At 39.7% G+C, this 24,323-nt stretch overlaps 1 protein-coding gene across 4 annotated transcripts in view; it reads left to right on the top strand.

Moving 5' to 3' along the window:
* The first annotated feature begins 5,026 nt into the window (after positions 1-5,026).
* Positions 5,027-24,323, top strand: part of LOC117786783 (neurotactin) — a 28,193-nt gene continuing 8,896 nt past the window's right edge. For 2 of the 4 annotated variants that reach the window (XM_034625170.1, XM_034625167.1), the window contains exon 1: positions 21,227-21,704. The gene's annotated coding sequence lies outside the window, so the exon portion shown is untranslated. Of the gene's footprint in view, positions 5,097-12,263; positions 12,275-21,226; positions 21,705-24,323 lie in introns of those variants that run through there. The other 2 variants (XM_034625168.1, XM_034625169.1) reach the window with 2 other exon arrangements.

Here is a 24,323-nt window from a genome sequence, read left to right as displayed (position 1 = left end):
ACCTCATTGCACTTATTGAAAATTAATACGGATTAAATGCCACAATAGTGCAGCAAAAATCAGCACACATGCGACTCCCCGCCCCTGCTCCACCCCTGGTAACGACCCACATCAATGTTAACATTAATCCTGCGAACAAGGCATTTGAGACGCAAGTCAAACATCTGCTTGGGAGGAACGTGCTGCGAGTGGATAAAACTATTGCCACTAAAAAGGATTAAATAACAATAAATGATTACAATTTACCGGGGGAAAATAAAATTCTAAAAACTGCAGACGTCAGAAAAAATTTAATATAGAAAAATTACTTTTCAATAGAAACAAATAATAATATAATAATACAAGCATTGATTACGCCTGTGGCTAATTTGATTAACATTTACACCCAAAATGCAATCACAGCAGACTAAATGAACATTTAGATGCGGGCGAACAACAGGAAAATGCAAGTTAATTACATATGTATGGAACGTACGTATGTATGTATGTATGTTGATGACCAGTAACATTGGCTATTGATTAACCCTTTTGTCAATGGCCAATCAAACAGTTAATTGCACAATTTTCAACACCCGAAATCCAATAAAGAAGTACTTCCAGCTGTGCACTGATTGAAACATTTTCCTATTTTCCATAAGCAGCTCCTCCGAGGCAGGGGAAATTCTGTGTTGCCCTCATATGACCGACAATTGCGTCGACAATCTCCCCCACATCATGTTGAAGCACCCGCAGTGCCCTCCATCGATATATGTATATGTATTTTGGCGATAAGTACACACCATAAAGTATCTTTGGGTCTGCATTTATTGAGTTGTGCTTTTGTGCAGTCGTTAAGAGATATCCAAGTTAATGGAGCTTCCCCCTAAAATGAGAGTAAAGTGTCGCTTAGTAATTGGCGTGGACAACAAAGTTTGCTGGGGAGTTTGGAAAAGAGCTCCCAGATAGCTTTAGATATAACCATAAAAGATATCAATGCATATAAATTGCTTTTGTCATAAATCTTGGATGAACTTTGCTCTCAACATGGGAAAATGTTGTATAATAACTGTTGAAAACTGGATATCCGATAACTGAATCAGTTTCTGGAATCAGAAATAAGAAAACTAGAAATTGGAATAAAAACAATCGTCAGCTGTATTTTGATTGAAGAAAGGAAGGTCATAAATTATCGCCAAGGAATAGGGATCGTTAGGGAAGAAGAAAAAGATGCAAAGGGTAGGTCACAACAGGGCCAAGAACGTGCCAAGAGATCGAAAGGCAGCTGGGAATCTAAAGCGAAGGTTAATGCACTCTAAACTCCAGTCCAAATGACGAACCAATTACCAGTTTAAATTCAAGACGTGGGCCAAAATGATTGCGCAACAAATTGTACAAACGAGCTGTTGTCACCCCTTTTTTGGGCAAACTGTTGGCCGACTGACAGTGACAAACGTTGAAATGCTCTAATGCCGAGAGCCAAGCTAACTTGCAACTTGCTACTGTAACTGTACCAAAAAAAAAAAAAAAACAACAAAAACAAAAAACAACCACCAATGGAAGCTGCCACATAGCAATTCGAATTCCAATTGCGATTCCCTTTGCTCGATTGTGAACTGTAAACTGTGGCGCCTGCGCAGCTGTTTCGCTGCTCTCGAGGAGGAGGAGCCCAAGGTTCGAAATTTCGAGTCGCAACGCGCGCCGCTTTGTCTGAAAAATTTCACGCAATGCCCATCATCATCATCATTATTGATGTTGTTGTTATTACGAGTCTCTCTCTCTCTCTGTCTCTCCATTTCTCTCTGTAACTCGCTATTGATCGATTGTCTCGATATCGTAGTTTTATTGTTGTTTGTCATTGCAAAATGCGCCACCATCGTGCGTCGCATTGTTCGTCCTGTGAATGTGCCCGGGGGCATTACGACATTAGGGGTTGTTGTTGTAGTTGTTGTTGTTATCGTTCTCATTGTTGCAACATGCAGTGCAGTTGCAGTTTTCCCTACTGTTTGAGGGTAGCTTTTTTCCCCTGTTCAACCCTTAGCATTGGTGCTCTGGGAATGCGTCAAATGCTTTGGGATTAAATTTTTTGGTACCAAATCGGGGTTTTATTTTTGTACATGGTCTGCATATCTTCTCACAAATTTCCATTATTTGTATATTTTGATGGCAAGAAATTCAAGTTCATTGATTTCTAGCATGTTTCACTTTTGTTTTTATAGCTTAACTGAAGTTTGTTATTCAGATTTATTGGCTCAGGACGCGTTAAAAGTGAGAGTGATGCTTAGGGGCGCAAAAAAGGACAAATAAACAGAAGAAATGGGCAAAAACTGGGCAAATGATATAATATTCACAGACAGTTGGCTATATTATTTTTCCATATGAGTAATAAAAGAAATGACTAGAAATTTTAATATTATTGAAAAATTATTAAACTATAGTATTAAATAACATGTACAAATAACTCGAGGCAATATTATCAAATTCTTAAATCAAATCAAAAAAAAGCCTAAAGATAATTTCAACAATCAGTAAGAAATATTATAGCTAAATATACAAATTTTAGTCTTGTAACAAGTTTTAATTAAAAGTTATGTCAAAATATGTTCTTGATTTAATAATATTCATAGGGGCTTTACTATTTCATTCTAAGCTTGACTGAACAAGAAAAAAGGGTAAAAACAAAATTTTACGAACATCTACATCTACTTATTTTAAAATCTTATAATCTTGTCAATAATTTTAAATACGAGTTTTGACAAACTTTTCTTTTTATTGCATAATATCCTTAGTTTTCGATAGATTTCTTTTTGTTCTAGATCAGCAAATGAACAGCCAATTTCGGGTAAACTCACAAACATCCATTAAGATTAACGATCGCTCATTTGTCCGACTACCATTTTTAGGGTCATTATCTTTCGCTGACGATCTCACGCATTGCCTCTGAACGATTGAGCCACCGACTAGGTTTGCAACTGCAACATGCAACGGTTAATTGTTTTCCATTTGTTGTTGGGCATTTATGGCCTGCCACCGCCCACTGTGTATGGTAGACTCTCTAGTGTTAATTTATAACGTTGTTGTTGCCGCCCAAGGTAGGAGTGGCCCCATGGCCCCATGGCATATATATCAAAATGATATATATCGCTGGAACAGCAAACATACATATTCCAGCCAACACTTGCCAGCTGGCCAGCTGCGAAACCCAAGCCGAGCTTTGTCTGGAACGCCACAGGCACAGGCATAGACATAGTCAGACATAGACACCGAGTGTACCCAGCCCATTGTCGTCATTGTAGTCACATTATTAGACGCGCTTCGTTGACCAAATTAATTGTCGCCTATGTCGGAGCCCAGGTCGCTTGGCTCATTGCACAGCGATGCAGATGCAGATGGAGGCAGAGATGGAGGCGGGTGGCCTCCTCGTAATGATCATTTGGTGGCCATTAAATAGAGCTGCATTGCATTTTCGGGCGTGCTTTATGCCTTCCCTTGACATTCAAATGCTTTGAGAGAAATGTGCTCTAATCGCAGTCAGTTTGCTGGACAGCTGGACAGAGACAGAGACAGAGAGTGACATGAATGACAGACCGACTGTTTGACATGGTTCTGGCCTAACGCTTTTTGGTTTGTTCTCCATGTTCTTTATAGGTTCCACAATTTTATAGCCGGAAATTCTAATTGTTGAGGCTTTCGGTGGGGTTCTGTAAAGTTCTATGATTCCCATAATGAGTCATGTACTGGGCCATAACATAATGTTATTTAGCTTACCTGCCACAATGCCCACAAATGCAGACATCAATTGCAGCAATAAGAGTAATGGAAACGTTTCCTCTCTCCCTTTCTCTCTGCCGCTCTCTTTCAGCTGGCCATCCATGGCTGGAAGCCGGCCGAGTGGCAGAGTGTCCAGGCAAACAAACATTCCAAGGATCGACAACCTGCAGCGGGCGAAATGAATGCTTCTATTTTGGGGTGGCAGTCGTATCGATTTTTAGTGTCATGCGGTTTCCAGGGCGAGCACACATCCCTTCCCCCTCTCTCCCCTTTGGCCACTGAGGCATTGGGGTAGTCTCAAGTTCGTCTGCCAATTATTTGCCGCTTATTAGTGACGGCGTCGTCGTCGGAGTTGCAGTTCAGCTCTGTTTGGTGGTGTTTGTCAGCACGTGACTTCTTGCGTCTCGGCGGTCGCTTTTGTTTGCATTTGCATAAGAGACAGAGACGGGGGAACCGTCGGCGATGCTCTGACTTTGACATGCAACACAAACTCAAGTGTCGCCCTAATGCTTGGCCATTACAATGAAGTGTGGACGCAACTGCATTTTATGTCAGTGTGTGTGTGTGTGTGTGTAACAGCCACCCCCAAAAGTAAATCACTGCTAACCCTCACAGTTGGACGCTGACCAAACTGCTAAGCTGTTTTCTGTGCCAACGTGGAATGGAACGCAATGGACAACAAACCGGTTTCTTTCTAATCCTTTCAGCATGCAAATGTAAACGAGAAACGCAAACTGCGTCTTTCCCCCTTTTTCGCATGGTCAGCGTAATTCTAGCATAAAGGGTTGCAATTGCGGCCATGGACAACATTGTTGTTGTTGTTGTTGTTATTGCAACAAGAACTTTCCACAATTTCTTTTGCATATTGAGTGCAAAATATGGAAACTTAATTGTTTTCGAAAAATAGTGGAACAACACTGGCACGATCAAGAGGAAGAGCACAACGCGATTTGCATGTCAATCACTCACATACACCACCACATGCAAATAAATGCGAACTCACAGTCGTCGTCTCTTTCTAGCTCCCGCGCGCGGTGCCTGTCGTGTTTTGCGTCTGTTATTTTTTGTCTGTTCGCTTTATTCGTTTTGTGGTTGGCATCGATGCAAGTTCAGTTTTTATCGCGTCGCGCAGCAAGTGCATCAATTTGATTGTTTCACATTGAATTTGCTTAAATAAATAAATAAATACATATATAAAACGGTTTGGCATATAGCTGATACTAAAGGCAAGCCAGTGAAATATTAAATAAAGCGGCAAATAGATCACAGTGTCTGTGTGTGCTTAAGTGTGCATGTGTAAATGTGTTGAAGGAGCATAGGAAGATCAGCTGCAGTGTTGGAAAATACAGGTTAGTAACGAATCAACCAGACTAATCAGCAATATCGAGATGCATTGGCATCGATACTTCGATACTAAGGCATTTGCGCATTAGAAAAGAGTTATTTTTAAATTGGTTTGATATTTCGATCAAATCCATTGAATCATCTGCGATTACATAAATACAATGCACGACACAGGCTGCTGCATCAATGGAAATGGCAAACAAAAGACAATCCAGCTGGTTTGTAGCAGTACTTGGATATCGACTCCCCCTCCCAACTCCTGTGCAAAAACAGAAGGAGGCACAGTATTTGGGGTGTGGAAGAGGAATATAACAAACAATTGAGGCACACCCCAGTCGAGGGCTTCTGTCTTACTTCACGCTTCCATGGACAGCAGTAAAAGCGAATGGTAACGCCAGAAATCAATGCATTATCCTCCCAGCAACAACAAAAAAAAACAAAAGGGCAAACATTTTTCGCTTTGTTCCAAGCCAGAAAAGAAAAGGCCACAATGGCTTGGTTAACATGTGTAGACCTCGTTGAGGGACTGCCAATTTGGGGAGCTCGCTGATCCCACGGGGATGCAATGACAATGTCAATGACAATGACGATGACAACGGCAATAACAACTCAATGCAGATAGTCGAAATAAAAAAAAACAGTTGCCTGTGAAAAATGTTTGTGAAAATCAAATTTACAAGTTGTCCCTGTTGAACTCGCCCATTATTGAATGTTTCAATGTTATTGCACTCTAATGGGCTGCATACTTGCTATCTCTTTATACCCTTGCAAACAAGTCTTTCAGCTTGGGAGATCTCTTCATAAATCTTCGTACAGGTACGTTCCTTTTGCTGCAGATATTATGTTTGAGTTTTTGACGTTGATAACGCATGCGTGGCAAATATAAATATTTAATTTACATAATGAACTTTTTTTTTATTTTTAAGCGATCGTATGTTTATAATACATCCATCCTGTTTTTTGTTTTCGCTGTCGATCTGCCGAATATTAAATTCTGGGATTTGTAAGTGTATCAAATTTGCGGCTTGCCGAAGATAACTTATCTTTTTTGGTTTTTCTCTGTTTTCGGCTATTTTTATTTTGAATAAGGCACAATTCCCCAAAGTGCCGTTAGTTAGCCTGGTGGGCGGTCTAACGGCCTGTTTGTTAGATCTTTTTGGTAACCCCTGACAACTCTAGCCAAGCAGTTACTTCATACTATGTATTACATATGAATGTATGCTCTGTCTGTCTGTACGTTTGTTTGTAATTTAATGAAGTTAGTACAGCATTCTCGTAGCTGGGCAGTAAATTTCATTACCTGGCAACTTTCCCGGTAAGCAAGAAATGAACTCTTCCGAGAATCAAATTTCATGCGCACTTTGGTAACCCCCGCTGGAGTTAGATTTGGAGTCAGAGCTGGAACTGGAGTTGGAATTGAAGTTGGGGTAACGCTGACGAGCGAAAACTTCAAGCGAGTTAAAAAAAAAAAAATGGACAGACAACGGGGTCCGACTTATTGTTGTACAATATTTTATTGTTATTTCGTTGTGCTGTTGCTTCTAGTTTTATTTTCTCCACTTCTTTATATCATTGCAATTCATTGCAAGTTGTTTGCTCGCTACGAAGTGGATGCACTCAAGCGGCGCAGCTGTTGAGTTCCTCTCTCTCCAGTTTAGGCCTTCCTATCTGTTGCCTCATATCTTTCGCCGGGGCCAAGTTAATTGTTAACTGCAGTCGCGAGTTGTTCTTAAAGCGTTGAAGAATACAAACTTAATGAAGTTTTATGCGTTTCTAATGTACAGCCAATTTGTTTTCGATGATATTTCAATTGCGCTACTTTCAGTTTATCTGAAATTCGAATTGAAAAGTTAACAATGAGTTCATGATTTCACTAGAAACTTAAATTAAGGAATAACTTTATTTGATCTCTTTAATATCATGATCTCTGGTGTCATCTTGTGGACTCTGTATGCACCACAGTAAACTCTCTGTAAACTGCACGCAATGCCTAATCAAATTATGCATCCAATTGGGCTGAGATGTCAAGTGCATCATGGCACTCAATTTACCCACCAGTCATATTGTCGGAAACTATTTTTACTTACGCATTAAATAAAGCTTCCCATAATCGTGTCCCCTTTTCTCCTCCCCCCTCTTGATGATCCCCCTTGGCATAAATTGACCAGCGTAGCTCGCGTGTCAGTTTGTCAACTCTGCGCTCGCAGCTCAACTTAACATTATTTAATTACACGAGCAACAAATGCGGCGACAACAATACCAGCAACAACAACAACAAAAGAGACAAGAACTCTCCGTCTCATAAAAAATTATTTTACGCGCGCTTCGCTGACAGTGGAAAAGGGGAAGAATAATAAAGAGGGGAGAAATATATGTAGCTTTAACTTCAACTGGTTTTTTTTTTTTGTATTTTGTATTTGTTGTTGTTGTGGCTCTCGTTGCTGAGCTCCAATTTGCAACATTATAATTTCGCTTTGAATTACATACACATACACACACACACAAGCAGCAGAAACAAGAGCAGTTCATTGAACCAAAGAAAGGCAAATGTAACTACAACAACAAGAAATTTAACTAAACAACTACAACAATAGGCAAAAGCACAATCATTAGGAGCTTGCATAAAGCAAGCGATTATTTTTGCACTTATTAAATTTTAGCACAGTGCAACAACAAAGTATGTGTACATCATAATCATCATCATCAACAATCAACAGCTGAACGAGAAGAGAATCTGAAAGCTGAAGAATCGAACAAAACGGCAGCTGCTTCCAACAGCAACAGTAACAACAAGAACCGACACTCGATCACACTTGCGATCAACAGCTAGAGATGCGCTATATTAAGTCACTGTCGATAAATGCAGTGATTTTCAACTGTAATCGATTTTGATGCTTAGTGTCCCCTTTCGGAATTTTGAAAATTATAATTACAAATCTCAAGTTTTCACTTTTAATCAACTCCTTTTATAGTAATTAGTATAAAAAAATTAGTAACTTGATTCTGAGTCCTTTCATTTTTTTGTAAAAAATCATGGGAAAATTAACAAAAATTTTGACTTGTAAAGTGACTAGGTCAACGGTGAGACGAACTTCAAACTTTTATAACTTTGTCAAAACTGGACCGATTTTCAAGCGGAATGTCATTTTGATTTTGTTTTAGCCTCTAAATTCATTCTGCATTCAAACTTTATTCATTTTGTAAAATAAAATATTTTCCGCTAAATCATGGGTTTGATGCTAAGGGTCCCCCCTTTGATATTTTGAAAATTGAAAATTTTAAATCTCAAGTTTTCACTTTTAATCAACTCCTTATATCGTAATTAGTATAAAACAACACTTTAAACTTGATTCTGAGAACTTTCATATTTTTGTAAAAAATCATGGGAAAATGAACAAAAATTTTGACTTGTAAACTTGGTAGGTCAACGGTGCGACCAACTTCAATCTTTTATAACTTCGTCAAAACAGGACCGATTTTCAAGCGGAATGTCATTTTGAGTTTGTTTTGGCCTCTAAATTCATTCTGCATTCAAATTTAATTCATTTTGTAAAAATAAATATTTTTCGCTAAATCATGAGTTCGATGCCCCTTTGAAATTTTAAAAACTCAAGTTTTTATGGTAAGGCAGATAGAGTCTATTTCTTCATTCAAACCCATCTCTGTTTAGTCAATCGATAACTAGAGCAGTTAATCAATAACTCACAAGGATTTATTAATTTCAGCAACTGTTATCGATCACGAATATGTGAAAGTCGCAGTCCATGCAAGGGGAAACTCATCTCTAACGAATAAAACTGGCAGCACCTTCTCCTACTCTGTTTATGCGTCCGTTCTGTCCGGCCGTCCAACTGCCCGGCAGCTATTTTACACGCCATTGAGTTACAAATGGGCGCTCCTATGTTGGGATGTGGATCTGGATGTGGATGTGAATCTGCTGACTGCTGTTTCTTTTTGCTACTTGGCGGCATGTGTTGAAATGCACCATTCTCTTTGCCTTCCCGCCTGCCTGCGTCTCTAGCATCATCTTCCCCCCATGTCCCTATCAATTTCGATCGCAAAATCTGCAGCTTTCTTGGGGAATTATTTGCGCTCGGTTGAGCGTTGTTTCTTCTATTGATTGTGAATTAAGGCAACCACAACGAGGCGCAGCATTCACAGAGAGTTCCTGTTCCCTGTTAGGTACCATGTTGTCTATTGTGGTTCGTTTCCTGCTGACGCTTTGTGTGTGTGTGTGTGTGTGTGTGGATGTCTCTGGCTTGTCGTCCGCTCGCCCCGTAGTTTTGGCCTCGTTTTGCCATGCTTCCTTTCACAGGGAGCTGTGGCAACATCATCATTACCTGTGGCAGGCCCGACTACAAAAAAAAGTAAAAAAGTGAACCATTTTTCAGCTGTGGAGCAACCGCGTTGCAGCTTCCAGCTTTCCGTGGAGTTCATTCAACTGGCGCCGACTGTTCAGATTTTTGTTGCTTTTGCTTCCTAGTTGAAAGTTTGTTGACAACAACAAAGAGCAAAGTAAGGGCGCTCCAGTTGATGGGATGCAGTTACCAGTTGTTGTTGTTGGCCCAGTAACCAAGGGGTTCAAGGGGCTTATGAGTTTGTGGCAATCTTATCAATACCAAGATCTCAGAAACTATAAGAGCTGTAGACACGAAAAAGTTAATGGTTTCGACAATTCTTAAACTATTAACAACGTCAGTTTTAAAGATACCGCCTTAAAAGCCGCTTACTATATTTTTAATGTGTGTTAAAAATTTAATCGAGATCGGATATAATATATTATATATGACATTTTCCATTTTCAGAACTTAATTTAATTTTTTACGGACAGGGTTTCTCCCAGTCGAGTACGCTTGCTGTAGCCTTTCCTGCTATGTTGTTGTTGTGGTTGTCGTGGATAATCCTGCATTAAAAAGTTGCCTGGCGGGTTTTCTTCTAGGCCTCCCGCCATCTCGTCCCTGGGGTGAAAATCGTGAGTTTGCTTTTGCATTGAAAATGTGCCACGTTGCACTTGTTCAGCTGAGGGAATTGGAGGAGATTGCTGAAGTGCATCACATTTACCGTTGCACAGCAGATAATTTTCTTCAACAAGAGAACAAGACGGAGAGAGAGAGAGGGTGCGCGAGGAAGAGAAAGAGATGCAATCCAAGAAAGTAAACTGTGAAAATGGCCCCGAAGTGGCATAAACAAGCGCTGTGTTGCATCTGAGACTTGGCCTGTGCCTAGGCCAGTGGAGCAGTGTCTGCCACATCTTGTGTTTGGATGCTTCCACATCTCTCGTTGTTGCTGTAGCTGGTGCTTATGGTTTATGTAATGACCAGGCCGAGAAACGTGCACCGCCTGCAACATTAAAGCGTGGAAAATGCATCCAGACAGCATTGTTATTGCTCCTGCCATTCTTCTTCTTCGTTTCGTTTTGCTTCGATGTTGTTGCTATTCTTTGTTTTCTTCTGTCTTGTGGAAAATGCAATTATATTGCTCGTTGGGGCTGAACGTGGTACTCGTATAAATATTATCAGCACCTCGACTGACCAGTCAATCAATTAGGTTTATCGCAGCGAATGTTATAATTGAAATACCAAATACCAGATGCCAAGTTCCTGACCATGGCCATCACTTGGATTGTTCCATCTGAGGGCAATTAAAGGCCTGAGAAGTCTTCATTCGTTTTGTGATACCGCGCTCTTTTTCAACGTGCAGGCATCTCAAGTCTTTTAATCCTGTCATCAAGAGCTTCCTCACATCAACTTCAGATCAAACAAATCTCAACTTTGTGACTTGTTATGTCAAAATCTTTTGGGATTTGTCGAGTTGTCAGTTTTTAACCCAAGAGCCCAGAACAGTTTCCCATGCCTGAGCTTTGATCATTTTCCAGTATAGTACGTTGCCAAATTTCCTCCCCATTTAAAAAAGAAAATATTTTATAATTCATATTCGTGAAGTTTTCGTGTAGTATGAAAGTAACTCTTCTACTTGCTATATTTTTTTCTCGCATGAACGCACCATAAAACTAAAGTAAATTTGTAGAAGTCTAATTTTCTGTACTATAAAACACCCTGTATTTAAAAGAAATTTGTAAATTTATTTAATAAACGTTTTATTCCGAAATTCCTAGTAATTTAATGCTATAATGGATTTTTCATATTTTTTAATTTTCTATTATAAGAATTCTTGTAATTTTGAAATATTCTGTAATATATATTAAAAAGAATACAACAACTACAACTACTCTCTGCATTTCTTTGACAATAATAATAAAAATTTTTAAGTGTTTAAACAATTATAATAAACGAACTTTAAGCACCTTTTGAGAACTTAATTGCAGGGTATTAAAAACCAACAGAGAAAGAGAAAGAGAGAGAGAGAGATAAACAAGAAATCTGCGTACGCAATAAATTTATTTACAATTCATGCACGCTGATTCCATGCTGCGTCTCCTGCCCATATATCATCATGCTGATGGTTTTCCATGGCCTGACTCTAATTTGCATATTCATGAAACTTGACACCCCCTCATTGTCGGCCTCCGGCCTGCGGCGTGCGGACAGTCGAGGGAGGGGAAGAGATAATAATTTGAATTTAAATTTGAATTTTTATTTATTTAGCCATGCGGCAGTTGGCTCTGAGGCAGCAACAGAACCACAGAGCCACTGTTGTTGCCATTACCACTAAAAAAAAAAAAATAAAGGAAGGCCTAGAGCTTCGTTTATTTGGCAATTGGAGTGGAGCACGTGCTGTGCTTGGTCATAATGACGTCATTAGAGTGGAGGCTACCAAACTGAAGCGCTATAATCCTCGGGTCTTTGCACGATCATTAATCTAGCGCAGAGTGGAGTCACCATCGTCTCCATGGAGTCGAGGAGTCGAAAAGTCTCGACTGCGACTGCGACTGCGATCCGATCTTTGACATTTTTATACATTGCACATTTTCCATGTGCAATTTTCTTTAGCAATTTATCCTAATGGAAAGTCCGAAACGAAGAGGCGCGATCAGATTTCGCCCCTGAACATGACCGTCGGTTATTGGTGGGTGAATTATGAGCATCGCCAACTGGCAAAGCATTAGCCAGGCCAAGATTCAAAGATTAGTCGCTGGAAAAATTGTTAATGGTCGTTTGGTAGCGGGCAAATAAATTTGTTCCACTTGCAGGCAGCAATCTCTGAGGGGCAGGGGAGTGGGAAAGTCGTGAAAACAGTTGGCCGGATAATTGCTGATAATGCAAGGATCGAGGCAAATTGACTTCCAGCTGACCCACAATGTGAACCTGAAGATTGCCACAATGTAGTCTGAATCTAGGCTAAATGCCTGGGCGAGATTGGTTTTTATAGTGGCGTCTCCTGGAGACTAGAAAGCCAAGCCAAGCCAAGCCAAGCGATGTCAATTAAGACATGAAAAGCGATTTAAAAATCATTAAATCGAGCCAAGCATAAACCAAAAGCTCCAACTGAGAGGAAGCAGCTCCAACAGCGTGTGACAAAATGCCATCATTAATGGGAGAAGTGGCAGAGGGGGAGGAAGGCGTCGCTTGACATGCCACTTGACATTTTCGGGTGCTAATGATGACGTTGAACGGCTCTCAAGTGCTCTCCCTTTCTTCCCTTCTTTCTTTCCCTTGCTCCGACTGGACATTTAAATTCATTTGAAAATTCGTCATAATTGGCCATTTCATTGTTTTAAACCTTTTTTTGTTTTTCTTTCTTTTAGCACTTGAAATTCCTCACGAAAATATTTTTCGACAGAATTAAATGCTGTTCCCAAATGCTGCTGACATATCATAACCTGTCCCAGAAACCGTTCCCATACCATTCCCATTCTCAGACCCAGATTTCTGTATCTGTCGCCTTTCTGTTACTTTTTTCTTTGACTTTCTGGCTGGAAATTATTGGGGAGCGTTTCGTTGGCTTCCCCCAATTTCTGTGGTGTTTCTGTGCTGATTTCACATCCTTCTGCTCAGCTTTGTTTTCATTTCAATTCCATGGAATCCCTTTGAGGGGGATCAACAAAAAATTATATGTTATTTTTAGTCAGCGCAAAATGCAATGCGTGTTTTTTTTTTCATTTCTTATTTTGGAGAATCAGCAAAACAATTCGTTGTTTTTTATGGTAATGCATGCCTTGCAGATAGAGGAAATTTAATAAGATTTATATTTATAATATAGATAAGAAAATTATCTTGTTTTCTGAAGATATAAGTTAAAAAAACATATTCATTGATTATTTTTCGATGCATTTAATAAATATTCCTGCAATTTGATGATCGCTTTTTAAATCTCCAGCCTTATCGCTCGGATGTATCTATGACATGTGATATCCATTAGAATGAATCTCTAAATGGAGATTGCTAATAAGAATCATTCATTAGTTCACAAATTGATAATAAAGATTAAAAGACTTAGATTAAATGCAGATGCATTGATTAGTTTTCGTCACAATCCAAAATTGATGAAAACTTTCACTCATGTATCGAAGTTTCAGAATCTTATCGCATTGATGTATCTATAACATGTGATATCCATTAAGTGTTTCCGTTTGAAGAACCAATCAAGAATAGAGAAGTCTCTGTAGAGACACGCCCTAGGCATTTGTCTCACGTGACCGTTTCCCAGAGTTCGTGACCAGTCTAAAATATTGGTTGGTCTCCATCGATAAATCGCGTGCTCCTGCGGCTTTTTCGATGGAATGAGAAGTTTTCTCTCTCTTTAAACGGTAGCTAAGTAATACGATGGACTCTTACGGATATCTTGACTATTTCAGTGATTGATTGATTGCTTGTAATGTTACTCAGACTGGTTGCTTCAGTTGCTTCTTCTGCTCTTGCTCCTCCCGTTTGTCAGATCAATCGCAGAAACTGCGCAATTTCAATAATTCACAAAAGGGAAACGTCAAATGGAACAACGACGGGACAACGGGACAACGGGACAACGGGAGATGGGAGATCCCAAAGAGTTATGTTTCTCGACATTCAAACTGCAGCGACCCCGAATTGCCTGCAGCTGCTGTTGCTGTTGCAGTTGCACTCATTGTTGTTGCTCTTGTTGTTGGCCACTTTTCGCCTTTGATTTTCAGTGCGCGATTAAAATGCGCCTGGCCAAAAAAGGGCAACGACAATTTCTGGCTCTCTGTTTCTGTCTCTGATTCTGATTCTGTTCCCTTTCCATAGAGCACCCCCAACATTGACTGTTCTTGTTGTCATTGCTAACTCCCTCCCTCTCTCTCTTTCTCTCCAACTGCCTGTATTTTTTTTTTTTTGTTTATGTTGTTGTCTTTTAATAAACGCATCGCTGCGCATTCGCAAACAACACAATAAAAAACATGCAACAAAACAATGAGAAATGTCTAAAAATTGCAGTGTTTCCTCCCTCCCTCGCTCTCTCTCCCCCTATTTCTCTCAGTGTGTCGCCTCAACGAGGAGGGCGCACGCCAAGTTGCAACTCTGCTCCCATTTAAGGCGCAATGACGCGCCGCTCATGCGCATCACGCACATGCCACGGTCCTTCCTCTCTCCTTGCTCTCTCCCTCCATCTTCCTCTGGTTATTGCTGTGTTTTGTCATCCTTTCTAATCGTCACTGCCTCAGCTGCAGCTTCAGTTGGTGTTGCAGTTGCACTCTGAGCAATGACAGCGCAAAATATTCAACTCGCCATCCGTTGGGCCAATTGGTGGGCGCATTATCAAAGCCATCGCAACGTCACGATCAGCCCAAAGGCAAAAGCACCTTGGGCGGTACCCAAACTGAGCTATGTTCATCTGTTAAAGTACTGAATGTCTTTCTATTTTTCTAGAATTTTAATGATATATATAATCTAGCGATCAGTAAATGTTTTCTTAGCTTTATTTTATATTTAGTTACTAGCTGAATGACCAATTATTAATCATTTCTAGATCATTTTCATCACTTAGCTGATTAATTAATAGATTAATTGCACCTTTTAAATGAATATTTTAATGTAGCGCATTAATTGTGTCTGCCTGGCCGACAATCTGTTTGTTTTCCTGCGCCTGATGAGATTGTGTCTCTTTTCTTTCTCTGTTGTTGTTTTGATGTTGCTGTTTTTGCAGTTTTCCTTTCTGCTTCATTGCCACATCGATGCATTTGTTGTTGTAATTGTTGTTGTTGCTGCTGGTGACATGCTGCTATTTTTAAACGCCGTTGTTGTTGTTGTTGTTGCTGTAGCATCTGCGATTTGAAAATTGCATGTCGCTGGCCCATTTGTTGTTGTTTCTGTTGCATGCCCCGTGTTCCAGTTGCAGTTGCAGCTTGGAACTTGCAACTGCATCAATTTGCTTGTTAACTTTGGACAGCTTTGCGCTTGAATTGGCCTGAACTTTTTGTGGCAATTGTGATCTGTTTTATTCCCCCCAAAGGCAGCTGCAACATCTTTTCAACGTCTTTTCGATTTGTGCTTCGTGTGGGAGTTGCTGCCCCGAAAGAAAGAGAGGTAGGTATAGAGGCAGTGGCACTGAATCAGTGTTACCATTTTAGTTGGTTTATAGCTAGACTTGGCTTTTTTGTTATTCCGAATTTTACCACTTGTCTAAATATTACAATTTATAGTTACATAGTTCTAACTTTCTTGTAAACCAAATATAATAAAATTTAAAGAAGAGGAAATTATTTTAAATGATTTTAATTATATTGTTGTTAATAAACGAAATATCTTTGCTGCTCGTATTTTATAGGATTACTACAGCTTTTTGTAAATGTATATATTAGTTGCACATAATCTGGAGTTTATTTGGTTAATATAAAACTTATACTTTTTTTTTGCATGTTTGATTTTATTAACTTTTTTATTTTTTCTATCAAATTATCTTTTTTTTACCACTTGAAATGCTGGCAACACCAAGACAGTCCAAATCTGGAGAGGCCAATGCCATCATTAACTGCTCGCCTTCTCTCTCGGTCTCTGGCTCTTTCTCACTTTCTTTGGACTTGGTTTCAGGTGTGCGTTTGGCAGTCGACACATGTAGCTTTTGCCTGGCGTCGTTTCCGGTCATCAAGCGTCCACTTACGGATATGTTCCCCCAATTCAAAAGGTGCTAACGAAGTGCAGCAGCAACAACAGCATTTTGTTAGTTTTTCTCGCACGCTTCAGCAACTTCGACTTTGAGTTTGACTCCGAATCCGAAACCGATTCCAACTCCATTTCCAGACCTCGAGGCGACAACGCGCTAATGACATTCAACACTTGAGCATGAGTTGGGAACTGGGAACTGGGAACTTGGATTGCGTTCACTGCACGTGTGTGTGTCTGTTGGCCAGTTGATAAAATTAGCATTTAAATGCAACACATTGCGGCGCTTATTGGAACGGTTCTCTTGGCCATTAAGCCGATAAAGCGAATGCTGCAACTTTAACTTCAACATCCGCTCGTTGCGTTTTTTAATAAAATGAAATTCAAAACGACTTCGAAACCATGCAATTGTAAATTTACTTGCAGTTAGGCTTGAAAAACGAAACCCACCCACGCTGAAGATTCATTTGGCAATTTAATTAAACGCGACCACCAAAGTTGAAGGAGTCTGTGGAGTCTGTGCCCCATTGAAGCTGCCACATTGAGGCATAATTTCATTCGCAATACAAATCGTTTGCCCTTTGCAGCTACCCACACAGACACGTATATTCTTAAGATACTTTTGTAACTAGTTGCAGCTGCCGCAATAAGAAATCAATTTCCGGCACATTGTCAAGTGCAAAAATGTCAAATGCAGCTGACAGCTACAATAGTACAATGGATACAAAAGTATCTTTCAAATAGAAAAGTATCTTTTGAAAGAGTTCAATAGCACGCGCTGCAGTTTTTTTCATTTCTTACTTTTGTAATTATTTTTCATCTTCTCTTACTCAGCTGTCGACTCAACAACAATCCGTCAGATACTCGCAGCTTGGCTCTTAATTTGGATTTGCGCTGCATCATCACGATGCATCGTGCGGCAACTTCATTAGAGCTGCCACGCTGTATCTGTGAGTCTTGATGATAAACCAATTGTTTCTAGCCGACGTCCATTAAATTGAGAAAATGTGTTTTCCTCTTGGTGTCAGTTGGAGAATTGATGCGGCAACGAAAGCGCTTAATTATGCCAAGACAGTGAGGCAGACAGACAGACAGTCGATCGCTTGGTCAGTAACTTATGACTCAATTGTATATTAAAGATACTTTGCCCATCGCTGCACTGGCCCGAACACGCTAAGCGGATAATTGTCGCTGTTGGCCCGATGTCATGTTGAAAATAAAGCAAACAAAACTTTGAAGGGCTTCCTTGAAAATGACACACACATATTGAGATACATAGATACACAGATATAGAAAGTATCTTTGAAGTGGCATATAAAAATCGATAAATTGGCATCAGCTTTGTTGTAATTTAACTGAAAGTAGCTCTTTATAATCTTCCCAGGCAGTCTCACCCAATTGTGCATGTATCTGTATTTGTATCTGAAAGATACTTACGCACGCACACTCATGCAGCTTGTTAATCAAATCAGAGGCAAACGCATGCATAATGAAACATGAATAGGACGCGCTTTTGTGCATCAATTATGTCGCATTAAAGGCAACGTCGCTTTTTTTCGGCTCTCGCATCTTTGAGATACAATTTACGCATTCAAATTGTAGGAAGTTTCATATTATTTATATCAGAACTAAGAAGAAGAAAGAGAAAGAGACAGAAACTGAGCTGTGTCTTCTCTGGCGACAAGCTGCCGCCCACACAGACGAGAACTGCATGCAACCGGGAGACGCTGCCTGCAGCATGCTGCATGTCAATGTCAGATCCCTGCCCCTGCTGCAACTTGCCACAATTATATGGGTGTGTGTGTGTGTGTGTGTGTTAATCTGGCGCTGGCTCAATTGAAGCTCTTGCCCTCCAATCACAATCCACAAGCAGAGTTTTCCCCCAGGGCCCCCAAGTGGGTGTTTTTCGAGTGCTTGCAACACTTTAAAAGTGCAACGACTGCGACTGTATCTTTTTATACCCTGTATCGAAGGTATATTAGGTTTGTGCAAATGTATGTAATAGCAGACAAATATAAACAAACGGATCTTTGTACACAAAAGAACAATAATGTATCTATGTGAATACGAACACATGTTAGGGTATTTAAGGAACTAGACATTGGGTATCTCGTAGTCGAGCACTCTAGACTAAAACTTTCTTTCTTTTTGCTTTTTGTTCGCCTCAGTGCCCCATCATCAGCATCATTATGATCATCTTCGTGATCATGATGTGCTGCAGTTGCAGCTGCATTGGATTGTCAATTATTAACCGTTGTCAAGTTGCTTTCGCACTTCAGTCGAAGTTGAAGGTAGCAGCACAGTTGTTGTTGTTGATGGTTGCAGTTTCAGTTGCAGCACAGTTGTTGCATGTTTGTTCTATTGTCTGTGATTCTTTCCACTCACTTGAACGCCTGTGGACATCAATCGGACACTATCTCCCTCTCTCTCTCTCTCTCTTTTCCACTCTCTCAATTGTTGAACAATTTTAAGTAACTTTTAATGGTTGTCTTTGTCGCGTTGTTGCAGTTGTTGTTGCTGTTAAAGATGCAGCCTCCCATTCACGAGCATCATTTTCGACTTAAGACTCTGCATCTCTTTTGTACCTCCTCTCAATGGTCTTTTGTTGTAAATGCTATGGAAAGTACTTGCATGTATCTGTCAGATACTCGATCTTTGACCAGACATTGAACCTAGCAACGAACTGCACACTAAGTGACCCTTGAATGCAAGTAGGAGAAAAGGCATTTCAAATAGGGAAAGTGAAAAGTATAGAAATAGAGAAAAAAAACAACAAATTACAAAAAAATTTATACTTTTCTACAGCTTAAATTTAAAACAGTGGAGAATTAAGAAAATATAATCTTAAGTTGAACCCTTTCAAAAAGTTAGGAATATTTAAATTAAATAATATTATTGGCTTTAAAAAGCAAGATAAAAAATATTTGTTGTATACATTTGTTACTTAACCAAACCTACACTTTGCAGCCTTGTTAGAAATTGTGCACATCAAGCTATCGATTAACTTTTCACTTATTCATGATTCACCTCATGAAAAGAATACATTTAGAGCGTAAGGAAACCCTTCCGTCCTTACATTCCTAACATCCCTTACTTTGAGGTGTTTAACCTCGACTCGTAGAATTACTTTAAGTGTTCCCATGTCCAGGAGACAACCTGAAACTCCCATTTACTCCACTTGCTGCCCTGCAACGTGCCACATCCACGTCCAAGTTGCTGCCTCGCCCTGTGCTGAGTAAATAAAACAGTAAACTTTGTGGTTGCAAGGGAAACCAACTGACCAACTGTGTTGTGTATGAGTAAGCTCTTTCAATTTTCCTCCTTTCTTCCTTCACTCCCTTTCCCACTTCTCGAATAAACTACTACAACCACAGGAGGTCGAAACTTTTTTATGATATTTTTCGCAAATTCACAAAATGCTCGACACAACATTTTATGCTTTGAATTTGTAGCTGGCGCTTTGCTTGTTTATAGCCTACTTGAAGGCGCTTAGGCCAAGAATCAATTACGGAAGGGGGAACAAACTGAATGGAGTCACAGACAGACAGACGGACACACACACACACAAAAAAGCCATATAATTGAGCTTAAACATTAAGCGGATTTCGGGTTTTTGGCAGAACTTAACCAAATGGGAGAGAAACAAGCCCTTGACAATTTATAGATTGAATTACGAGCTGTGTGAGGGAAGGAAAAAGAGGAGTAGGAGAAAGGAAAGACAACTCTATATAGTTTGAAGAATACCTATAAGGAAGGAAAGGCAATCTCATTGCACTTCCTGTTGCCCACGCGAACTGAACCAAATTTAAATTAAACATGAACTTGTTAATTACCCACACAACCCACATGACAACAACAAGAACAAGAACAACCAAACAACATGCCACATGTGCAACGTCTGTCTGTCTACCTTTCCTTTCCGCTTGGCACGCCCCCATAGCGCGGCATTTGGCTGGTTTCCCCTCGGATCGCATTGAGGAGGATCCTCGATCGATGGCCTAAACAACGTGACAGGCATACGTCATTATGGTGACTGACATTTTGGTAACTGCGTAATGCGATACGCATGCCATGATCACCTTTTGTGCCACATAGCGGTGCATGTGACAGCTGCCACTACAGAATGAATTCTAATGAATTGCTTCTGTAAAACTGTCCACATTTGTTAACATCTGATAGGTTGAGGAAGGGGAAACCCCTATGAGAGCTTGAGGCGTGAAAGTTGTTGACATGTGGGCAAAAACGGGGGGTATTGTTGTCAGCTTTCCTTAAATATAAAACTTTTAGCTAAGTTTAGCTTTTTCCTTACAATTCCCAAGCAGTTAAAGTCGTGCTTGCTTCACTTTCGCTACGCATCAGAATGTGACATGAAAAATGGCAAAGACAATTCTTTCATTTATTCATTTTTCTCAGGGGTAGGCGACAAAACAAAGGGGTTACTTGGCAGCAGGGTGTTGGGAGGGACAGGACAGGAGCAGGGACAGGGGGTAAGTTGTTATGACGCATCAATTGCCTGATTTTTCCATTGCGACAGATGTTTTTCTTCTATATGTAAAAACAGATACATATATATAAAGCAAACTGCGCCTCATCCTTGAAAACACTCAACACTTGTGCCATTAGGTGAATCTCAAACGGAATCCCAATGAGCTGTCCCCTTCTTCTTCTTAGCCCGTTCAGCCCGTTCAGAGGGACAACGTAGTACACAACACAACAGTACATACAATGTATTTTGCATTTACTGTACAACAAAAAAAAAAGAGAAGAATAAAATACACATAGAAAACCTCAGCGAAGCCAACGTCGCCATGTGCCGCAGTCATCATGAGTTGTTGTTGCTGCTATGCTCACTGCATGCACACAATCCCTGCAGCAGACAACGCATAAGAGAGTGAGAGAGTGTTTTGATGAGAGCCTGCTCTCTGCTGTCCTCTCTGTCCATTTCCATTGGCAACCCCTATGCCGGCAGTTTGTGTTTCTGTTTTGTTTGTGCATTGCTTGGCTGCTTCCAGTGAGCGAGCGCCAACACAGCGAGCACGAAGAGAGCGAGCGCAAGAGAGCGCACGTAGACAATTCCAGTTTGAATGCTGCCAACGCTGACGGCGCGGCGTCGTTGGCCGCCAGTTTGAGCCACGCTCTGCTAGACGCCGCACGCTTTCGGTTCCTCTGCTTTCGCAACGCGCACGCGACGAGCACTTTTCCAGAAGCTACATTTCCATTTCCCCCTCACAAGAGAAGAAACAAATCAAAAGCATTAAATAAAAGTAATAAATAAAAGCAACAACGACCGGCTTTGTGAAGGATATCCTTTTATATATGTATATTCCTATTGCCTCAATCGTGTCATAAACAAGTGAAAAGCAGAAAAGAGAAAAAGGAATAAAAAAAAAAAACAAATTGGGCAAACGAATTTTGTGTGCATTTTTCAAAACAATAAGACGAAATCTGTGCGTGCTATTATACACACCCAAAAGAGTGTCCTGCAGGATTCGCCATTGTGTTTGGATTCGGATTCGTTCTGGTCGTGTACATGCTCGCTATACACTGTACTACACTCGGATTATTCCCATTTGCCATATTTTGCCAATAGAGAAACAAGTAAGGATTTATGATTAAGGAATATTAAATAATAAATGGAATATTTTTGTTATTATTAAGTAAAAACTTGACGATTTAATTAAATTCAGTTGCAAAAGTAATGAAATAATAATTTTCAATGATTAAAAAAGTTGGATAAAATAGAAAGAAATGTTTCAAAATCTAGATGCTATATTATTAAGATTTTCAATCTTTTTCTTGATCTTTGAATTTTAATTTTTATTATGCTTCGTTGAGATGATCCTTTTCTAATTAACTACAGAGTTGCTCGAAAAATGAGTTTTTGTATGGAAAACTTATTTTAAGTAGAGTTGAAGTAAGATTTACATGATTAATCTTATTTGTAGAGCTCTATGTTTTTTTACTGCTGTCAAAAATTCATAAATATATTTCTCTCAGCTGCTTTCGTGTCTTTGTTATATGTTCAGTTTAGTTGAATCCCATCTCCGTTAACAGATGCATCTTTAAACTAATAGCTCGTGTCATTACTCCTTCCATTAATTTATTTCTTCTCGCTTCGCTCCCCTTTTTTGTGGCTCGTGTCGGGAACAATTCCATTAGCACATCCATCAGAATCAGAGATCTCAAGAAATGTGTGTTAAATCCTTTTGAAGATTTCATAAACATAACGCGCTAAGCCCACAAATGTCATTGAAATATTTCAATCTATCAGCAGAGAATGTGAAGACCAAAATATATTTAGATGACTCTTTCTTGTACGATACCTCTTTAAAAATATGCTCAAATTTCCATCCAAAAATATCCAATTTGAGGCTCATTAATATGCAAGCCGGCAAAATAAATCCCGAAATGGAACTACGCCTTGGAACTTAAGCCTACAGCTCGACAATAATTCAATAAGAAATTAATAGGCCGAGGGCAATTAAGAAAGCGAGACGCAGACTTTTGGAATAGGCGAATTCCGGGGCAGCTGTGCTCCAGCAAAAACAACAAAAACAACTATAATAATAATAATAAAAAAAGGCGCCCAAATGACTTCCGGGAACCGTCACACAAAAAAAAGCTCCAACGAAAAAAATCAACAAAATACAAGAAAAGAAATGAAAACTTCAGGAAAATCACAACAACAAAAAGACTTGACAGCTGTGTGAGAAGTGGATGGGGTCGGGATACCGAAGATGCAACATTTGCATTTCCATGCGTCAAAGATTTATTGGGCCGCGACTGTTCCAGTGTGGAGCACTACACCCCCTACCCCTGCAATACCCTGCCCCTTTGTCAGTGGCATTGTTTTGCCAGCTTTTTCAAAGACAAAAAGCCGCTACAAATTATTTTCATTGCCTACATTTCCCTACATTTTCCCTGCGTAATCAAAAGAAAATGTTTCTTCAAATTGAATTGAAATTTCTTATGTAATGGGCGGACCATGTGGGCGTGGCACGTGTTTCCTCTACTTGTTGTTGTTGTTGTTGTCGTTGGGCGGCAAGGCTTTCACTTTGAATGTAAACAACAATTAGAGACTTAAATTTTTCCCGGCTGGCAAAAGGTTTTGATAGCACTCATTTGGGGGGAAATGGTAGAGGGGGGATTGAGGAAGGTGGGGTGAGGGAGTGTGGAGTCGAGAAGGGTACCGAACCGAAAACTAAACAACAATTTCAACACTTTCCAAATGCAAAGATAAACAAGCGCTCAACAATTGTGTGCCCTTCCCCTTCCCTCCTTCCCTGTGCCCCTCCAATTGCTGCTTTTCCTTTGGGTTCACGGTCAAATGTTTCATTTCAATTGGCTTTTCCGGCTTGTCCCCGTTGTAAATCCCTCAACGATCCCGCTAATGCTCCACGCGGTTGTTGTTATTGTCTCAATACTTGGATCTCTCTCTTGACTCGACTTGACTCCATTCCTTCTCTATTGACACTGACTAATGAGGCACAACTCATAAATTTCCATGTCCAACTGTTGACACACAAAGTAAACAGTCCAAAAAAAAAGAAGAAGAGAAAAAACATAACGATCCTAACTCAAAATGCAGACACCACACAACGTTGTTCGATGTGGAGTGGTCCTGTGGTGCCTTTCAGTGGTGCAGACTGTATTTTTATCTGACTGGTTCAATCTTTGTCTTATCACGTTGCTCATAAAAAAATACAACTAACAGATCCTTGAGCAATTGAAAGCGAGAGAGAGAAAGAGAGTGAGATAAAGAGATACGTAGAAATCCGAAACGATAACTTGTGTTTGCCCGAAATGCGCAATAAAATCTTAGATTGATCCTCTGTTGGGATAAGGAAAACTCGAAAAATGTACTATGCGCATTAAAATCAAGAATGTTTTCAAGATAAGAGAATGCACAGCTATAAGAATACCCTGTAAACTAGCACAGCATGCAGATAAACTGCAGAAAACTTAAGTTTCTTGTGATTTATATGAAATTTTCAAAGATAAAAGATGTTGGAGCTTTCAAAAATATAATATTTATACATTTTCCTTTATTTTTGTAAATAGAATTTTTCAATATAAATGCATAATCAAATTATAAGCCAAATAATGATAAAATTGATAATTCGCAAGTAAATTGGTTAATTTTTGACAAGCTATGACAGCTTATCCAAATTTACAGGGTATTCTCTGGAACAACATATGCTTTGTTATTTCATTTTT

This window comes from Drosophila innubila (genome assembly GCF_004354385.1).
Source record: "Drosophila innubila isolate TH190305 chromosome 3L unlocalized genomic scaffold, UK_Dinn_1.0 0_D_3L, whole genome shotgun sequence".
Lineage (NCBI taxonomy): Eukaryota > Metazoa > Arthropoda > Insecta > Diptera > Drosophilidae > Drosophila > Drosophila innubila.
This window is presented reverse-complemented; position numbering and strand designations above follow the sequence as displayed.